The sequence below is a fragment of the Carassius auratus genome, chromosome 50, assembly GCF_003368295.1.
Source record: "Carassius auratus strain Wakin chromosome 50, ASM336829v1, whole genome shotgun sequence".
Lineage (NCBI taxonomy): Eukaryota > Metazoa > Chordata > Actinopteri > Cypriniformes > Cyprinidae > Carassius > Carassius auratus.
Window position 1 is genome coordinate 11,367,805 of NC_039292.1, and position 19,182 is coordinate 11,386,986.

At 36.7% G+C, this 19,182-nt stretch overlaps 1 protein-coding gene across 1 annotated transcript in view; it reads right to left on the minus strand.

The window, feature by feature from the left end:
• Window positions 1-18,485, minus strand: part of LOC113067014 (OTU domain-containing protein 7A) — a 65,077-nt gene extending 46,592 nt beyond the window's left edge. Inside the window, exon 1 of the mRNA XM_026239190.1 lies at window positions 18,284-18,485. The gene's annotated coding sequence lies outside the window, so the exon portion shown is untranslated. The remainder of the gene's footprint in view (window positions 1-18,283) is intronic.
• Window positions 18,486-19,182: the final 697 nt, after the last annotated feature.

Consider the following 19,182-nt stretch of genomic DNA (forward strand, 5'->3'; position numbering starts at 1 on the left):
ACACACTTTTGTCTGGCAGTGTATATAATGCATGCTGACAAAATTAACTCTTACCAGATACATGCACAAATAAATAAATAAATAGAACTTATTTAAATTAAATCAGTTTAATTATTTGTCTTCCTGGGAAAAATGATAAATCTATTTATGAGTCAATCTTGCACTACACCAATTTTTATCCAATCAAATGCTTCCCAGAATGATAATGTCCCATCCCCTAAAACCTCCTGTGATTAGCCAGTTGTGTTTGTTTTTAAAGTTTCGACAGGAAATACCCCAACACGGGGAATCAAGTCATTTTAATGGGGTTTTTAAAATAAATAATTGCTAACACAACACACACGCTCCCTGTCTCGCACACACACAAAAAACAGTACTTTCAAGACATTACAATTTTGTACTAAGAAGAGCCACTACAGAGATTCAACCAAAACATGCTGGTAGCACAAGTTCTGGTTCTTAATGAAAGATGAATTCAACCATTATCTGTGTGTGGGCTGCGAATCAAGTCCTGGATAAACAGTGCATCAGATGTGACATTTTGTTCCAGCCTGATGTCATGATGTCTGGTCTTAACACTTGTTCTCTACACATGACTGATGAGGTATAAGAGGCTTATTCAGTACACTGAGTCTGCGGTACATTTGCCAAACCAGATATATTATGATAATTTGCTCAGCTGTAAACTGAAAACCTCTTTTGAATTTCCTTTACAAGATAATGTTGCCACACAAACTGTGAGTCTAAATGGCTGAAAGGTCAATGAAAGCCCCATCTCACAATAAAATAGATTTTAAAAAATGAATCACAGCCGTAAACACTCTCAGATCACTTAGACTGTGCTGATGGCTCAGCTGTGCATGAAAAATATTATTATAGTCTGTTATTATAGATATAATAATATCATCATTTTCATGGATATAATACTTGCAATATGAACATATGAAAGTATAGCATGCTAAACTATTCTAATAACTGTAGGCCACATGTTCTGAGTGGTATTCAGTTATCCTCTCAGAAATATGTGTATATTTTGTAGTTTTTGTATCATTTATGAGTAAATGTGTTATTATTATGAATAATAATAGTAATTTATTTAAAATATTTTAATTCATTTATTATATTTCAGATAACAGCAACTGAGCTGAGAACCAGAACGGTCTGATTTATGAATGAATCGTTCTGGTAGGCTTTGTAAACTGACTCAATTGATTAATTGAAAAGTTCTTTTTGACTGATTTTGTGAACTGGATCAACTGATTCGTTGAAATATTATGACTCAAAAGCTTAATTCATTTACAAATCGGACAACACAACTCCTCTAATAAACTCAATTTTCAAGATTTTCAGTGAATATATTCTGTTATATGTGTAAAATCGTATAAAATGCACTGTTTTCTGACTATACCGAACTGTTCAAGTATTAGTTCCCTAATTTCTGCGAAACTAAATTATTAAAGAGATGAAATGGATATAGACCACAAACACATCTTATTATTATAAGCATATGTTCCAGAATGTTATACACACCGTGGAGTTTGTAAAGGGATACGGTAACATTGGACACTGATCCGCAGTCACGGGACGCGCTTCTGCTGTCGGAACCCGCTCGAAAGCAGCAGATTCAATGACTGAATTTCAATGCAGGGTAGAAAAGGCTATTCAGCCTCTGAATCAATCACTCACTTCCCATCTCTCCTCCTCCAGCCACAATGCTAAGCTTGTATGTGTGTGTTGGTATGGATGCAAAAGCCGGACGTAAGTAAAAAGAATACATGCCGGATCTGCTGAAGGCTCAAACCTTTTTTTTCCTCTATGATTTGTTTATTAAAAGTTCATTATTTTAGTGTAATTATAATATACTTTAATAAAAAAAAATATATATATATATTTAATTTTATAATGTCAGTGTTCATTTCAATTTCATTTAAAATGTAGTTATTTAGTTATTATTTTAGTTACTTTAGTTTTTTTTATTAATTAAAATGTTATTCAGAACAAATGTATTTTTATTTTTACCTATTTACAATTCGGGGGTTGTGACAGCGTATAGATTTTGGTCTGTTTCTCACAGAAAGCTATCACATTATATCATATATCCCATCATGTCAAAAGATGTAGCATATTGTGCATAAGTAGTCAAATGGACTACTTTTACAGTATTTGTTTTTTTTTGTGTGTGTAATTTTCAAGCTTGACAGCTCTATCTTCATTCACTTCCATTATACTGAAAACAGAATATTCCTCAAAAAAATAATCTTTTGTGTTCCAGAAGAAATATCTGGAACAACGAGTACGATGACCGAATTGTATTTCATAGTTCTTTATTAAAGGGGAACTGAGCATTTTGGCTGACGATTCTGGCAGAATGATGAAGAGCTGCTCTGAAATGACTGATTAGCCTTTACTAGCTGAAAAAACATCTATCTGCATACTTGATTCATTTTCACAACTGTGGCATTTGAGGAAATGGTTTCATTAATTTTAAATGGGTTTATTAATCCAAGTTCATCCGACACATTAGCTTCAATGCACAAATATTCCCAAAGATCAATGAGGTCGGCTGCGGTGGATCCATCTCGTCTCTCGCGTGAGGCATTAGATGCCTGATTTTGGCGGGTTTAGAGTGGGGTTAAGTGTCATGAGGAAAAAAGTACTTTTCGTCACCCCCCTCCTTCCATTACCAACTCTGTCTCTGTCTCTGACTTGTGAGGCACGTGACGGCATCCCGGTATGTCTGCAGCCACCAGTCAGACCCTTCTGGGTGTGTAAGTGTTTATTCCACCAGCTGACAGAAAGCTCAAAAATACAGTTCTCACTGCAGCAGCAGATGCTGCAGCCAGCATCAGGCATCTCAACAAACCTGATGGAAAAAAAACTGACATTAAAGGTATAACCATGAATTTGGAGGCCAGCAAAGCGAGCTTAGTGTAATACAGCAACACTGGCTTACACTTCAGCTTGAGTAGACTTTACATTTATTCATTTAGCTGATGCTTTTATCCAAAGTGACTTACAATTGCTTCATGTCAGATGTCAGACTATATGTCAGAGGTCGCACACCTCTGGAGCAACTAGGGGTTAAGGGTCTTGCTCAGGGACACATTGGTGTCTCACAGTGGATTTAAATCCGGGTCTCTCACACCAAAGGCATGTGTCTTATCCACTGCACCAACACCACCCCACTTTAGCATGCCTATATTATTCACTTTTTAATTATTATGAAGTAGATGTTAAGAATAGTTTTCCACTGTAAAGAACCTCTTGTCCAGTGGAAAGATTCCATGCATAAAGTTCCTCCATGATCCCACTGATAATATATATATATATATATATATATATATATATATATATATATGTATATGTATATATATATATATGTATATATGTATATATATATATATATATATATATATATATATATATATATATATATATATATATATATATATATATAGTTTGATTTTAATGGGAAATTACATAAATATCAGCAAACATCAGCAAAGATAAACATAATTAGTATTACTATTAGCATCGACATATTAGCAAGGTGTTAGTAGGATTGTCTCATTCTAAATCGTTATCATGACATCAGTAATCTAAAAAATTGATTCAAAATCTTCTTCACCACATAAAGTCAGTTACAAGCAGTATTTTCAGATGAGCAACTGAACCATTCACTCTGATATTTCCTATTTTAATCATATTAGATAATTAGCGCAATTAGAATATTTACATTTATGCATTTAGCAGATGCTTTTATCCAAAGCGACTTAAAAAAAAAAAATGTGTATGCAGTAGGCTGGCGAATTTGAATTGTCCCAATACTTTCTTCATTTTACAATGACTTGGGCATATCAGGGATGTGAAAAGGAGATATACTCATAGGCGGAGGGTGCACCAACTCCAGGGTCAGGCTAAAAGCAGTCATAAACACGTAAACAAAATAGACACATTTTTTTAGGCAAGAACCAGACAGATTCCAATTTAATAATAACGTCAGAAATTTATATTTATATAATGTTTCCTTTCCAAAGTGAATATAATATTGCGAATTTTAGCACTCTCAAAAAAAAAAAAAAGAATTTATCATTATAATCACTGAAACTGAATAAATTGTTTAATTAATCTCTTACATTGTACATACATCTGCATTTTGTTTGGCGTTATTTTACTGACAAATGTCGAGAGCGAATTATTGTAGCGCGAAAGCACATTAATATAATGCTTGAATATGTTTGTCTTCAAAATACAAACATAAAAGAGATATAGTAAAACAAAGTAGTTACAATAACCAGTTTATGTTAAAACAAAAATGAAACAATAAAAAAAAAATCAAGGAAATGTCCAGCACAAATCTGTTTTGAGACTACTTTTTAAAAGTGCATAATGATAACCTTTGACAACGTTAACTTTTGGTGCAAAAATAATTATATCTATAGCGCATGAGCACAGAGAGATTTGTGAATGCACAGGAAACAGTTTGAGTGAGAGGAGACATACGTTTTAAGTGCGCACTCTCTCTCCGGGCGAGAGCAGCGTATATCTGAGAACGCGCGTCCAGTTTTGTGCGAGAGCAAAGCTAATATGCGCGCGAGCGGAGAGATTCGCGTTTGTGCATTGTATTAATGTGCTTTCACGCTACAATAATGTGCTCTCGACATTTGTCAGTAAAATTATGTCATACCTTTGTTGTTTATGATTCGCAAGAGTCCAGAATTAATTCAGCGAACGCGCATGCGTTCAACAAAACTGAGTTTCAAAGAGGACTCATCTGAAAGTTTCTGTTTTGTCATTGCATTCCTAAACTCAATTATCAAACAGAATTATGTGTGACTGGTTAAAATGCGCAACACTGTAAAAACACCTAAGATGAAATATGTGCAACATGAGTAGATTTTAATTTAATGCAGCAATCGACTGTCTATTCATGTTCACTTTGTTAGCAACAGACGTAATAGATTATATTTGTTTGTGCAAAGGCATTTTTGTCCAATTAAGTGTCATTCTTTCCCCATGTCCCCGTGGCCAGAGGAAGGCTAAGCCTACCCCAGCCTTACTCATGATCCGTCTATGGATATACTCATATACTTATGGTTCAGCTGGCTTTTAATGGATGATGTCATTCATTGTATCCACACATGAACTCTTGCTATTTCTTTTTGCTCTTTCCCTGGGAATATTATTTTGTTCATGTAGTTCAAATCAATTACCATGCATAACAGTTAACTCTAGGCAACTAAAAGTGTCCCAAATCGTTTCCAAATTAAATGCTCCAGTAAGCACAAAGATGCTGATTTGCATGAAAATTCAATGACCAATTATCACATTTGTCAAAAATCAGTAATTGAGCTCAGTTTGTTGTTTGGTTTGTAATGAATGGAAAAACACATCATCAATTCTGATTCATTCCAAAATAAAATCCCTAGCTAATGCCTGTAAATGGTGATATTTTCCCACATACTGTAAAACAATTACTGTCCAAAAAGATGTAAAGTAAGAAAATGGACATAGCATTTTAGTTTAAGCTTTTTCATATGCATGGCTACAATCCAATCCTGTTCTAGCAAGGATTCTGTGTTTGGGCCTGGACTCTCCACGGATTGGCAAGGGAACAGACAGAACCAACATGGCTTTGAACGCAGCGGTAGGGTGGGACGGCTGCGCCAGAACCAGGCCTCTTCTTTTCGTTCGTTGCATCTCTCTCTTGTTTCTGTCCTACTTTTCAGGAACAAGAGCTCATCTAATACAACATCATTTGACCCAAATCGAGGGGTCTATCAGGTCATATACATGTCATAGACAATTCCAAAGATTTCCCCAAGTGGAACGTAGTTTGTTATAGAGCGACATATGGAGCCAAGTGCAATTTCACAGCTGGATGTCAACACAGAGGTGTCAGAAGAGCAAGTGAGGTTTCAACAAAACATTTTACTCCAGCATGTAACAAGTTTAATGATTATGGTTAGAAATGGATGTTTTATATTTCTTATTTAGGGCCCTATGTTTTCCAGAAAATGCGGACAAAACTTTAGAATTCAGTCATAAAAATGCAATTTACAATTTAACACAGAATGCCACTAACTTTTGGATTATTAAATCAAAAGTAGGGCTGTACAATGTTATATGGACTAGTGTCTGTGAATATTAAAGTGCAAAAAGAGTGCTATTTAAATGTGAATCTCTTCTGCATGTATCTGTGAATGAGCTGAATCAAGCACAGATGACGCTCCTGAGAACACAAACACATGAACTTCAGTCACAGCTGCTCTGCGAGTCATTTCACCAGCGCCATTTCATTTGGTAACACTATTATATCATGTACACACAGAAGCTGTAAGGTCTTCATAACAACCTGTCAAAATAACCGTTTAACTTAAATCATGACAAAAAATATATAAAAAATAAGAAATATTTAAGAATATATTACTGTTGCATGGAGGAACATACTTCTCAAAAAAAAAAATAATAATAATAATAATGATGATGATGATTTTTTTAAGAAGTATAATTTTTCCAACAGAAAAGCCCTTTTGTGCCGCACTTTGTTTGTTTGGGCCCTATATACATACACACACACACACACACACACACACACACACACATACACACACACACACACACACACACATATATATATACACTGTGTATATATATATATATATATATATATATATATATATATATGTATATATATATATATATATATATATATATATATATATATATATATATATATAACAAATTATTAAAATGTTCAAGTTTTATTAGTTTAATTGATTAGACATGTTTTTCATTATTAAAATTCAGGGGAAATTATGATTTCTTAGGGCTCAAAAAATTTATTTTATCTTAAACATGAATAAATTGTTGTGAAATTGTAATCAATTAGCCATGCCTTTTTATTCCTTTTGAATCTAGAAAAATCACCAAAAAATAAATTAAATGGAAAGGATTTGGGAAGGAAAAAAGGATTTCTAAATAATAATACGCGTTTGAGGGATGACAAATCAATACTAGCTTGGTCGATATTGCTAATGTATGTTAGCAAATACACAAGCTAACATGATCTAAAGACATTAAAGACATTTAAAGAGATCTTACAGCATCTGACTGATGACATTACCCTGTGTTTACAGACAGTGTGGGTGAGGGTTTATCAGTTCTACACTTTGCTGGTTCTCCATTGCCTGAAGAGTCGACTTCAAAAAGATGTAGTTAGTTTTGGTGCACAACAACTCGCTGTTATCTCCTGAGAGAGTGCTGATGGAAAACAAAGGCTCAGTGGGACATTGGGTGGAGATGACGTGTCTGTTAAGCTCGCTTTGCCTGCTGCGTGTCAGTTAGTGTCTGGGCTGTCATTTTCTTGCACCCATCCCCCATGACAGAATAAAAACCACAGTACGAATGTCACCGCTGGCCACCAGCCCGTCGTGTGCGTGTGTTTATCCAACGAGGGTGTGCTTGTGCCAAAACTCCCTGCGTCCCCTTTTGATTTAATTTTCAGTGTCACTTTTGTGTCTCAGCGTGGCTTTCTTCCAGATACAATTGACATTGTCTCACTCTTCCTTTAGAGAAGAGCCCAAACATCCTTATCCTTCACCCATCCTTCATCCTCCTCTTTTTCGCCCTTCCGTTCTCTTATGCTATTGAGAGATGCTTTTAGTCTCATCGGATTGTTTTAAATCATGTCCTACTTCTGCCTAGTTGAAGAAATCCTCCAAATGTAGTGGAATGGCCTACTTCCAGTGAATATAATATAGAAAGAATATGAAGTTCACCCAACTGCTCCTCGCTCATTAGATCTGAATGCAGTTTTGCAGTAGGCTATATTGATCTGTACTCTAGGCTGGATTCATTGAGAAATAAAGCTTGTCACCCTTGTATAACTGCATTTTGAGGATATTCACAAAAATGCATTAATTTATAAAATAAATGCAACAAAAAATGCAATATATGATATATTGCACTACTGTTAAAAAGTTTATGTATCTTAAAAAAAAAAGAAAACAGTAATATTGTGCTTTTTTTTTTCATTACTCTTTATCAATTTCTTCTAGCCAATAACTCCAACCTTCAGTCTCACACAATCCTTCATAAATCATTCTAATATGCTAGGATGTGATGTAAGCCGGTCGACAGAGATATCATTTGTGCGCACCATTCAACAACGTTAACAAAGAAAATAATATTAACAACAGGAGCATGGAGGACGCTGTGATCGGAGCTGTGTTTTTGTTGTGTCTCGCGGGTTTCATAATAATGGACATGGAATGTCAACGTATACTTAAAGTGATTGAAAGAACATAAAAGGGGGACTAAGAATCTACAATGACAACTGGTAAAAGTGTGCAGAGCGAGCTGTCGCCATCTTGGCTGCGAGTCATTGCGCGACTCTCCCGGACATAGACAGTAAAAGAAATGGACACAGCGACCCCATTGGAACTCAATTGAGACGAATGAAGCCCAGTTTTAGCGTTTTTTAGCACTTCCGTTTCTGACGCGCAGACTCAAACGAAGCTTGACGACGTCAGCAACCTGTCTGACAGATGTAAATCTTCTAGTGGCTGTGCGTGCAAACTGCCATCGTTAATCTTGCAGAGACGGCGAGCTTGAGCGGGGAGTTCTTTGTCGTGAGTGAGCAGGAGTAAAGTATTCTGATTAATTATTTTGTATAGTATTTTAAAATGTAACGCCAGTACGCCATATTAAGTTAATTGCCTGCGAGCTTCTCCTCCTGTCTGTACGGTAATGCGACAGAGAGCCGAGTGGTTATGACGCAATCGTTAGCCTATTTTTTACAAAAACTGTTTATACGGGGCCATAATGTAACATAGAAGGTAATGGAGCCCTTTATATATTGTCGTGTATCTTTAGAAATAAATAATGGACAAACAGAGTCTTTAAACGCCTCAGATGTAAAGTTATTCGCTGTCAAAGTGACGCCAAAATGAATGGGAGTCAATGGGAATGCTAACGCAAGTGAAGTTCTGCTAAAAGATGGCAGCCCCCTCCCGACTTCAACTTCCGGTCGAGTTCCTTGCCCCTTGCTCCCGGACAATCGAAAATGGGCAAAAATGTGGGTGCTGGTTGCTGAAGCCACACCCACCTAGCTCGACGGCATGTCGCCGCAGGTGTGCATACACTCGTAGAAAGCAATGTGTATGAATTTTAAAGACGTAGTGCTGTGCTTCTCGTCCGGTGTGCGACCCACTTAAAATAGATATGAATCCAGCTTTCAGGTTGGCTGTCAGTTGTCCGTCCTCATTCGATGGGGCCAATGTGTCGTCTTTAATGAGACGCAGCACAGGGAGAAGAGATGATGCAGTTGTGCTGATCTGTGATGTGACTCTTGTCATGCAGCACTGTAGCTGCATTTAGTTTTTAATTATTGTGTATGCTCTCTTTTAAACTAAATTATTTATAATTATTATTTTTACTTCATTCAAATAAATATTTTAAGAAAAAGACGAATACTTAAAAAAATCTAAATGACGGTGAAGACGGTGTCACAGTGGGAAAGTGATGTAACCGGTGTTGCGGCTTTAAACCGGTAACACCATCAACACCGTCTATCGCGGCAAGCCTACTCCGGAGTAGGAGCTAATTTGGTTCTCGAAAAAGGCAGTCCGGTACTAAAATCGCACCTAGTTACTGCGGTTCGAACACGCCCAGAAGTGGGTAGTTCCACAATTAGTTCTGGTACTATGAAAACGTTCCTGCAGTGCAAAAGGCCATAATGTATTAAAGCTATGGAGCCTCAGCCTTTGTTGTCTAAACTTTGCCATATGGACTGTTGGGTAATAGTACACAAGCATTCCAAAAAGACAAAATATGCATTGTCCAACTAGGGGGTGCTGTTGAGCTGATCAGGCACAGAACTGCAGGATTACATCAAAAGATGTCCTATGACAAATTGATATGTTAACATTTATGAGTATTGCTAAGCACTTCAAAACTGAATGAAAATTTAAAAATCACACATTCCATCCAACATGGCTGACTTCCTGTTGGGCGGAGTCAGATAAAACCTAATGAATTTTTCCTACATGAGGTCACCAATACCAATACTAAATTTTGTCTGCATCGGAGAAACTTCATCCCAACCACAGCCTGCATTTGGTGGCTCTATAGAGCCCCTTGACCAAGCCCAAGCATAAGCACTACATAATTTTCACATTTTTCACAGATCTGATGTGTCAGTTTCATGAGTTTTCAAGTATGACAAAGGCCTCAAAAATGGGTGAAAATGAGAAAGATAATAAAGAGAATAATAATAATAGTGAAAAAAACATGCCAAAAGAATTGGGCTTTAGTAGAGGCCTGCACTGAAGCATTGAGTGTGCATTGAGCAAGCATAGTATGCATAGATGCCATAAAGGGGTCACTCATGAGAATCCTTCTGCAACAGAAAATGACAAATAGGACACGCCATGGTCTTCTGAAAGCCTTTAGATAGCCATTAGCTAGTAAAAGTCAAGATAAATGATGTTCACAACTCATTTCCTTTCCAAAAATGTAGGAAAATGGCCATTACAAACTAGGATAGAGGTAAAATAAGGTGACCTCAACTGAAAGGGAAAGAGTTATTACATTTTGCTGGAATTTACATTGCAATAACTTGCAACAATGACTCTTTCCCAAAATTACACATTCATTTACCACAAAGGGCACATTTTAGCTGTCCTTTCAAAGCTAATCTCACACCACCCCTTCGCAAACTTCAGCTATTATTCATAAAACAGATGAGCTGATGTCATAAAGACAAAAGTAAAAAACAGCCTCTTACAAAGTGCCTTTACTCCTCCACAATTAGGAGACACACATAGAGTTGTTGATAATATAAGCACTGTTAATGCTAGCATGTGTGGCCATCACTTAAAGCAAATGGAATCGTAGCGCAAGATGCTTACTACATCGTAAAGTCAACTAAAGCTGGAGACAACAATCTAATATGAATGACTAGTAGCAAAATGGATGAAATTGAAGGTTCAACTTCTCAATTTTACGTTGGTAACTCTCAAACAGCTAACACAACCCACTATTAGCATGCTAACCGTAAGTGTATTTTATCGTTGAGACAAAGCAGCATGAAGACTAACTAACAAATACTAAACCTCTTTGGCAACATAACAAAGAATTATTTAGTTCTGAAATCATTGGGAGTGAATGAAATAGCCTACTCCTTAACATTCATGCTGATGTGATGACATATGCTAACAACATTAATATTGCAACATCATGTAAAACACAGGGTCCACTTGTGACATCAAGTATTCAAAGTGCATTAATGGTAAGTTAAAAATCATTAAAGCCCCATTCATATTTTACTCCTGCAGCTCTTCCTGAAGTACAATGAAATCAATGCTAATTTCGTTTCCACATCCTACACAAATGAAAACATCTTGTAGATTCCTGTAAATGCTTCAGTGTTTGAGTCACATGAGTCAAATGAGAGTAACCTGTTGAACTGCAAAACCATCAGCAAGTTCATTTTCCAGACCCACACAGAATGTAACATTTTCACATTTTCTGGGGAAAAATCTGTTAATTAGATTTACAAAAAAAAATCATAAATTCTAAGAATTGCATTGTGCATTGTGTTACATTTAATTAAAATTAAAAAAATATATATTATAAAATATATTCAAACCATTATTTAAAACCATTTACCAAAACCCTTTCAAAATGCAATTATATGGAGGAAACGCACACACAAATTATAAATGATGTTTAATTCTGTGTAAATTTTCATACCTTTGCATTTTTTTTCTTCTTTTTTTTTTACAAATCTAAATATTTTAATATATCAAAATATTATTTAAAGGGCATGTGAAAATTAACCCTTTCTAAATGGAATTATAATGAGGAAGTACACAATATAAATTGTAAATGAGAATTCAATTCTGATATTAAATTCTCAATTTCTTCATTTAATTTTAGGTCAATCACATTAAATGTATGAAGGCTTTACGTGGGATAAAAAAATAATAAAATCTAACAATCCAAACCTTTTTACTCACAATTTCTGAGTTTAAAAAAGGTAATAGCTACTTTTTTATCTCACAATTCTGAGTTTATATCTCGCAATTCTGACTTCAGAATTTGCGAGATATAAACTCAGAATTGTGAGATAAAAAAGTAGCAATTACCTTTTTTAAAGGTAATTTACCTTTAGTTCCTCAAAATAAACCAAAACAAAAGTCAGAACTGCAAGATTGAATAAATTCTGCAAGAACGTTAGAAATAAGCGAAGAATTGTGAGAAAAAAAAAGTCAGTTTATATCTTGTTATTTTACTTTTTTTTTCTCAGAATTGGTTAGTTAAAAGGTTATATCAATTCATTTTTTTTCTCTCAGAATTGTGAAATTGTGAATTGTGAAAAATTTTACAGCAGAAACTGGCTTCCATAAAAATGAGTGCCAATTTTTTAGATCCATCAAAAAGCATCTACATCATCACAAGACACCAAACAAATTCATAACCTCAACCTTCAAAGGTCAAAGCACAGATCTGGTCTCAGAACCGTGACCTTCAGTAACCCTGTCCTCATACCTCCATCATAAGAACTTCTCACCCTGTCCATCTCCAGCATGTTCTTCAGCCTCACGCCAGCCCGTCCTGACCTGACCCAGCTTCTTTAGGACTGAGGGGCATATTTAACTTGTCAGGTTCTCCATCTGATAGCTGCTGTTCCTGGTCCAGTCTCTGAGCTGTCAGCCAGATTCCTCACCACACTTTGAGCTGCTCCACAGACTGTCACATCTGAAGGTTGACTCTCCCTTCGGCTTATGAGAACAAGCTGATCTTTCTTAAGGACATCTATAATTGTATATATAATTTGTTTTTAGATTCTATTTTTTTCATAGTGCATTACTTGCATTTTACTTTTGAATCATTGTCTGTGAATATTAGAAAGATATGCAAGTATTTCCATTTTGCACAAAGGCTTTTCCTAATCACAAATGAGTCTTAGTTATACTTCACCGACTCTTTTTATCGTATTAGTGTTTTTTTTTTTTTTTTTTTTTTTTTTTTTTTTAATAGAAATAGGATAATTTCTAAAGAATATGTTCACCAGTCTTTTTGATACAGTGAAAGTGAATGAGGACTGGGGTCATCAAGCTCCAAAATGACATGCAATTTTCATTTTTGGTTGAACAATTCCTTTCACGAGATTTGCGTGTACTTGCTGATTTCCCCTGGGATGACGTGGGATTAAAAACACTGATGGAGCCCCTGCTTAGTGACCTCACAGAGCCTCTCCATTTCAGAGATCCCCCCGTGACAGTTCAAATCCCACATCCTCACGCAACCCCCTCTCAGAATTACCTCATTCAGGACATCCCATCGAAAGCTTTAGCTTCAGTAACAAATACATACACAAACAGATCAGTCTCAGATAAGTTAGACTCTAAATTGTTGCCTCCGATTATTTCCATAAATAGGAGTGAAAAACAAGAATTTCTCGCAATTAAGAACTATATAATCATAATTCAAGGTCCAATATTAACACTAAGCAGGTCCCAAATGAGTGTAAAATAAGCTTTATGATGAAGTTTCTGTGTTGCTTGTGGCCATTAAAATTACACTGGCACGCATTTTCTCGATTTGTCTGGAGTATCTGCATGGCCTGACTATCAGAATGAACGTTAACACCCGAGATTAGAGTCAGAGGATGTGAACGAGACAGATCCCAGGAAATTAAAGTCATCGCAGACTGACCCGTCCCATCTAGAAAAGCACTCTCTGACCTGCATAACCTTTTCTGATGTTCTCCCTCCTCCCGCTGTCTTTTCAATCCCTTCATTCCCTACTGGACCACAATCCCTTTCGCCCTCTGGGTGACCTCTTCTCTGCCTGTGGACAGACCCCTTAACATCGCTTCCCCACCTGTGGAGCGGCAGAGGGAGCGGGGAACACTTCAAAGCACCGTTCAGTGATAGAGCACTGATTGCTATGGGCCACTCATTTCATCTCATCTCAAGGACTAAAACTTCTGGAGAATGAATGAGATGGAATGCTGTGTAAAAACAGGCAGCTTCTACCTTTGATGGGATGAGCTTCCTTTGTAAGCCTATTTGAGCAACGCTGAAATGGTCGTCCTGACAACATTTACATATGCCGTGTTTCCACCACAGGAACTTTACCCAGGAACTAGGGACTTTGGCCTGGTACTTGGTGTGTTTCCACCGCAGGAACTAAATAAAGTTCCGGTTAAAAAACTGCCCCTCAAAAATTCCCTTCCGGCGAGGTGGTACTTTTTCAAAGTTCCGCAACTTTCGGGGGTGGGGCTTGGGTGCTAAACATCATGATTGGTTGAGTTCACGCAGCATTGGTTGAACCACCATTTATTCTGATCATTTTCCAAATATTACTGTTATTGTGTCATGAAATGTAATTCTAAAAGTATTTCAGGTGAGAATGTAGTTGTTTAAAATTCAAATATGTGGTTTATTTATAAAGACAGTGCCTATTTAAATATGTGTTTCGCCGATCTCGGAGATGGTGGCCTCCACGCAATCAGCGAGAGCTCAGTCCTCATCTATCCGCCGAGAGCAGCCTCACCTCGGCTAAACTATCTGATATGTGCCGCTGGCTCTGATGTCTCTTTAGTGGTTAAACTAAATATAATTCGTTCTGGGTAAATCTAACAGGTTATCTGTGGTCTGTATTAAATTTATCTATATGTTAAAATGAAAATAAAAAATGTAAATTTATATAATATTTTGTTTCATTGTAATGGCTCTATATATACACATATCCCTGAACTAACATTCCTGCAGCTGTTATTATGCTTAAATGAAATGAAAGGAGGCAGTGGTATCTGATATCCTTTTTCATTTTATTGTAAATATACAGAGAGGAAAATTGCAGTAGCCATGGTCAGCTGACTGATCTTATCGAATACGCTGCTATTTGCAGATTTACCGGACTTGCGTCGTCGAGGACATCACACTCCCGAGTCGAATGCACAAAGTCTGAACTACTGAGGATGCACGTCCAAAATCAGCGTAGTTTGTATTGAGAAACGCGCGCAGATCTACGTCACCAGTCTATTTGCCTAATCTTCCCAGTACTTTACACCGCGGTGGAAACGCAGAAAGCAACAGGTCTGGGGGGAAAAAAAAGTTCCTGGGGAAAAAAATTCCTAGTACAAATGTTCCGGGTCATTTCGGTGGAAACGCGGCAATAGCCAAACAATCAAAGAAAGAGGACAATATTTTGCAGGGCCTTTTCTACTAAAGTGCACAATCTGTTTATGCCAATTAGTGGTTCACCGAAAATGAAATTTGTCTTGATTCGCCAAGTTTGACTATTTAAATGCAGGGAGAAATTATGGAAAATTTATCCACCAGACCAGTTTAAATGAAATCAAACCCCTCAGAAGACTTATGAGAGGTTATAGAATATAGCAGACAAATATGTATGGACCAACGGTACACTTATGGTTCCTTTTGGGACATAAAATCGACTACTATATGTTCAGTGTATGGAAAAGTGCAGCTGGAACAGTCTTCAAAACATCTCCAGTAATGAGTTCTACCAAAATATCAAAGTATATATCAGTTTTTACATTTTTACATTACATTGGGGTGTGTGTATACAGCGCACAATGTACATTTCAGCATAATATGCGTGTACTATACATGTGTCACCCAGTTTTTCTAACCACACTTAAGGCATGTTCACACCAAGGATGATAAATATAACAATAAATATGTAATCTTAAAAAAAATTTCTACACATTAAAGAGTCCACTCCACAACTATAACAATAACGAACAACACAGAGGAACAATATCATTGGAACTACTTTCAAAATTTCTGTTTTTCCAGCTAAAAGTCGTGGCCTAATGGTTAGAGAGTCGGACTCCCAATCGAAAGGTTGTGAGTTCTAGTCTCGGGCCGGCAGGAATTGTGGGAGGGGGGAGTGCATGTACAGTTCTCTCTCCACCTTCAATACCATGACTTAGATCCCTTTGAGCAAGGCATTGAACCCCCAACTGCTCCCCGGGCGCTGCAGCGCTGCACCACTGCTCCGGGTGTGTGTTCACAGTGTGTGTGTGTTCACTGCTCTGTGTGTGTGCATTTCGGATGGTTTAAATACTCACAAATGGGTTAAATACTCACAAATTCTGAGTATGGGTCACCATACTTGGCTGAATGTCACGTCACTTAACGAAAAGATAAAAAAAATAACAGCAAGAAAATAACAGCCAATCAGAACTCCCTGGACTCTAAATTCACACTAAAGAAAATCGGTTCTTTTAAGAACTGATCACTGAAAGATTCATTGTCCTTTCAAGACATGTTTGCTAAAAGGTTCACCTCTGTCCACGTCCCACTAGATGTGACCCACCAGCCTTAAAAACTTCAAAAATCATACAAAATTGTATCCAAGTCTGTGATCTCTTTTAAAATAATACTGAATTTTATCTCAGATCTCAGCAACCTCAGCTCTGCTCATAAAAGTGCTTACAACATGGTCAGAATTCCATGTAGCAACCGATCATCACCACTGATAAGCTATTTCTAAGTATTGCAGAAACTTAATTTTCTGTAAAGTTGCTTTGCAATGATTTGTATCGTAAAAAGCGCTATACAAATAAACTTATTTATCGGTTGCAAAATGTTGTCCCCTGATGCCCCGTCGCACATAGGCCCTCAATGGCTTCACCGGCCCGAGGTCTCTGCTTTGTTGCCTTGCCCTGATCATCCTAACCCATCTGTCTTTAAATCATCCACCTTTTTTCTTGCAGACTGAGTCAATAGGTGCATGTAACATTGTATGACAGCAGCTGAAGCTATCAAGTCAAGGTCATACGTGTTCTTGTGTAACATTTAATAAGATGAAACGACCAAAAAGAGAGGCAGTCTGCCTGAAAGAGTTTGACTTTGTATTATGTGAATGTGGAAAGCTGTCGCATTTCTTGTGTTTCGGAGGGACCTGTTTGGCCTTTTCATAAATTTCTCCTCAGGGATCAATAAAATATCTCTCTGTCTATTAGCTATTTGAGTTACTCATGCTTTGAGTTTAACCTTAAGTACCTAGTGGGATTTATCTTGTGGGTGCCGTTTGATGCTAAAACAACTGGACAAGTGATAGCCTCAACTGACTGATGACCACAAGCACAAAGTATAAGTTACACAAATCAGGTGTCAAATGTCAAAAATCAAAGATACACTGATCAGATTTTACAAACATGATCTTTTAGCCTACTACAGACATGACCAAGCCATAATATCCCATAAGTGGCTTATTGTTATTAGTATTATAAGTAGTAGTAGTAGTATAGCCCTGGTTATGTGATCTCAAATGGCCCGCACTGTGTTGATAAAATCAAGAGTTTTACTTGGAAATGGATCTAAATAGAGCGGTGTTTCTCATCCTTAAACGATTAAACAATATTTTAAACAATTCAGAAATAGTTATACACACAGCCTATATTTCCTATCTCAGGAATGAAAACAAAGTAGATCGGTTTAAATTTTAGGAGTACAATTCTGGAATTACATTGTGAAAGCGAAATGATCTCTCTGAGATAATAAAAAATGAAAAAAAAAAATGAAAAAAAAAAAAAAATCCCTGAATATTTATTTATTTGGTAAATACTAAATAGCCACTATGTGACCTGAAACTAACTAAACATACATTATTCTTTATCTACCTTAATTTACTTTAAATCATGTCTATAAAGTAGGCTACATATTAAAAGCATCTATAGACTGATTACCCAAAGAGCATCTCTGACACACATACAGTAAACCAAGGCATGCTGATTTCTGCTGGGGACTTGTGCATATAGAGGCAATGAACACGAAAGCATCCACCATCATCCTTCTCTCACATCAAATATTACATATTTGAACATTATTTTGTAATCCATAAACGGATTTTTCTGTTCAGCCTGTTACGCAACAGTGCCAGCCCATACTGATTTATAGGCATATAATGTGTCTACAGACAAAGAAAAATTAAATCCTCAATCATATCGCAATGCATTGGATGGTTATGCGCCGACAAGACGCCCTTACCTCAAATCCACCAAAAGAATCGGCCATTTATTATCCCACCCAAGATCCTTTGTTCAAACTGGACTCGACTGGGAAAATAAATATATAAATAAAAACACTGTATACCCGCAAGATGCGTCTTATAGCGGTCCGGACACGTACAGAAGACAGGTGCACCTGCCCCGGGTGCGCAGCTATTCCTACAGCTTCTTATTGCACACTGATGCTCCTTATGCAAGCAGGCTATCATTCAAGATGCGTCTTACCGTTTCTCAGTCAGCCCTTAGTGTATTCCTCATCGTCCATATAGCAGTCCGTTCGAGAATGGCTTTAAAATCATATGCCCAGCCCGCTGTGTTCTTTCACATCCTCATGTCATTCACTGATGCAGCAGTGACAGCGAAGACACGCCCACCTCATATCTTACCCCCTCATGAATGACGTAAAGGAGCAACAGACTCCGCCCACAGCCCGCTCTCACGCCTACTGAATGACGTTATAAATGAGCTACAGACTCCGCCCACGGTTGGAAATCAGACAGTCTGTTGGTGTCACACACTTTTTTTTGTTTTGTTTTATATGCATGTCTATTATACGACATTGTTTTAGATGAAAACAAAAGGCTATCATAACATACTGTTATTAATATTTGTTACCTAACATAAATAATATCGATAAACTGTTTTTTATAAATGATTTTTATTTATTTATTTATTGAATGTCAATCAACAGATTAGCATAGATTGGTTAATCATTTACATTGCTATAAGTCAGTTGTGTCATTCTGATTAAAAATGTTCAATAATAAGTACCTGGTGGATAGTTTTATTATTATTATTATTATTATTATTATTATTATATGTTTTATTGTATCATTACATGTATTACTTAAATAGCCTATTATTATAATTATTATTATTAGACATTCAGACTATAGTAAGTCATTTAAAAAAAAAAAACAATATGGAATTTTTTCATTATGCCACGACGCTCTAACCGGAACATACGGTATTTTTCCGAAGAACAGAAAATGTTATTTCTTCTAAAACAACGGAGAGCCTGTTGTTCGGACTGATATATAAGCAATAGCGCACACTCTGCCTCCCTCTGCTGCTCATTTTGTCTTCAAAGGTTTGCACAGAGCTCGCGAGAGACTGTCAATAGG